The following is a 2379-nucleotide window of genomic DNA, read 5'->3' on the forward strand; positions in this document are numbered from 1 at the left end:
GGACCGAATATCAAAGATACCTATGGATGCTATTGAAAAATGGAACTATTAGTTGAATTTTTCCTGTTGCCATATTCACATGTCAGTAGTTGTCGCAATGTTGGCGGTGTGATGGGTGTGACGAGATAGGGTTGTTGGTAATTACAGTTGGCTGCTAACTTATTGCTCATGTATTTTCGTTGCATTTGTCATGAAAAGGAAGCATATTCCCTTGAGGGAAACCCCTTTACTAATGCTTAAACGAGGTTGTTGTAAAACAAAGTGAAAGTGCACGCTTTAATAACCTACTTTTTTCACAAAACGCTCGATGCCCGGCTAGCTCAGTCGGTAGAGCATGAGACTCTTAATCTCAGGGTCGTGGGTTCGAGCCCCACGTTGGGCGATTTTTTTCTTTCATTTTTTCATATTTGATCATCAGTTTTTCAGGGGAATATTTTGTTATTATTTTGGAAAAGCGCTTGTTTTTGCCATTTGCATGTGCATAAAAATATTTATGTATTTCTTGATGACCGTCATTTTGTTGGTATTACTTGCGTGACCGTCCATATTTACTATTCCGTATTGATGCAACATGGATACCAATTATTCAAGAAAGTATTAGTGCACAATAAGAATCCTATCGCTAAAGGATAAAAATAACCCGATAAGATTAGTTTAATGTAGCGGCACTAAATATTTTCTTCCATTACTGTTTCTATGTTAAAATTTTCAAAATGATGTATCTGAAATACATTTAAAAAGTCATACTTCATATTTATAAAAACATCCATTCAGACATTTTTTTATCTTCTGAAATGTCAGGCGGGCATTGGTTTGATTTCCATGGTTCTTTAATAAAATGGAATGATCTCTGAAATATTCGATACATATAGAAAAACTGAATTTAGATTTGAATGGCCCTTGAATTTATTTGTCAATGGTAACACCGAGGTAATTATTTGGCCCTCAAACTATAGCGGTACACATTTAACATCTCTCAGGATAAATAAAATAAATATGCGCTGGGGTAACAAAATTTAATTCTATTTCTCTCCTCCCAAAGTTCGCGATCACAGAAGACCCAAGAAACCCTCCTAATGGGATCGAAAGTCCTCATTGTATAGCTACACATCATCGTATTGTGTACACAACACGGTAACTCGTAGTTACATGATTAATTGTTATTGAACAGTTAATGTCGTAAAACCTCATTTGTCACAAGCCTCCTTTGAAGCTTGCAGATAGTGATAGAAATGTAATTTGTGCCAGCGCCAATGTTGTCCGTTCATCTAGATTTGAGTAAACTTTTTAAGTGCATCATTTGGCGGGTAAACACAGTATCGTCAGTCAAACACTCCAAGGCGGCCCATCCCTTTTTAAGGCGCCGTCTTCCGCGTACTCCCTTGTCCAGCCTTGACTCGGGTCAGGAGCCGACAAATTTTGAAAGATAAATTTCCGCCTGTGGTGCCCTCTCTCCTTTATGTTCAACAACCCCCTCCCCCCCTTCGCTCAGGGCAGGCGCGGCTCTCAGGGTCAGTCAGTCCATCGGCTGTCGCCTTGGCCGTCTGCTTCTGCTGCTCTTCTTCTCCCGGCCTCGCCCGCTTTCAGGGCCCCACCGCGGGAGAGCCGCCGCCCACATCCTCGCCGTCGAACCCGCCGCTGCTACCCGATCGGACCCCCGCCGCCTGCTCTTCCCCTCGTGCACCCCCTCCAGGCCCTCGCCAAGGTCCCTCTCCTCTCTGTCCCTCCCTCCAATTCGCTCCCCGCCGACCCTTCCTCTCTAGCCTCCTTCGCCCCTTACCGCCCCATTCCACTATCCCCCCCTTTGGCCACTTGAACAATCCACACGAGACCTGACTCTTTGCCCCCCCACGAACTCACTTCCCAGAACCACAAGCGCTCACAGTCCCTCCGTCCTATTCCACGAACCTTTTTTCCGTGACCTCCTGCCAGCCAAGCTTCTACAATCTCGCCACCACCCACCCCGTCTCCCAACCCTCCTCCGCCCCCAGCCTTTCTCCGCCTTCCCTACTTACTAGACGACCTTATTTTTCGAGAAAATGTCGCCGAGGGAGACAGACGAATGAGCCAAAATCGCTGCTTGCATGGTGCTTCCGTGGAGGGACTGCAGTATCGTCCAAAATCGCAGATGGTGCGAAAAAGTGCGGAGTGCGAAGAGGATGTAAACGTAATCACGTTTGCATTTTTTTAAATTTCCGAAAGCTTTTGCCCAACCTCAAATGCTTTTCGTTTGCCGTCACTGTCTCGTTTTCATTCCCGAAGCTACATACGATGCGAATAATGCTTATTAGTTCCGTAAGACTCTCCTCGGTTTAGCATCACTAACTTAATCTGGGATTTAACCTCCCGGTTTTGTTTTGATTCCTAATCGTGAATAGA

The 2379-nt window shown here is 44.8% G+C and overlaps 1 non-coding gene across 1 annotated transcript; it reads left to right on the top strand.

The window, feature by feature from the left end:
* The first annotated feature begins 309 nt into the window (after positions 1-309).
* TRNAK-CUU (transfer RNA lysine (anticodon CUU)) lies at positions 310-382 on the top strand. Its single transcript has one exon. It is a non-coding gene; the product is annotated as a tRNA-Lys (tRNA).
* The last annotated feature ends 1997 nt before the right edge of the window (positions 383-2379 follow it).

The sequence above is a fragment of the Hetaerina americana genome, unplaced genomic scaffold (assembly GCF_022747635.1).
Source record: "Hetaerina americana unplaced genomic scaffold, ioHetAmer1.1.p SCAF_3, whole genome shotgun sequence".
In the NCBI taxonomy this organism is placed as follows: domain Eukaryota; kingdom Metazoa; phylum Arthropoda; class Insecta; order Odonata; family Calopterygidae; genus Hetaerina; species Hetaerina americana.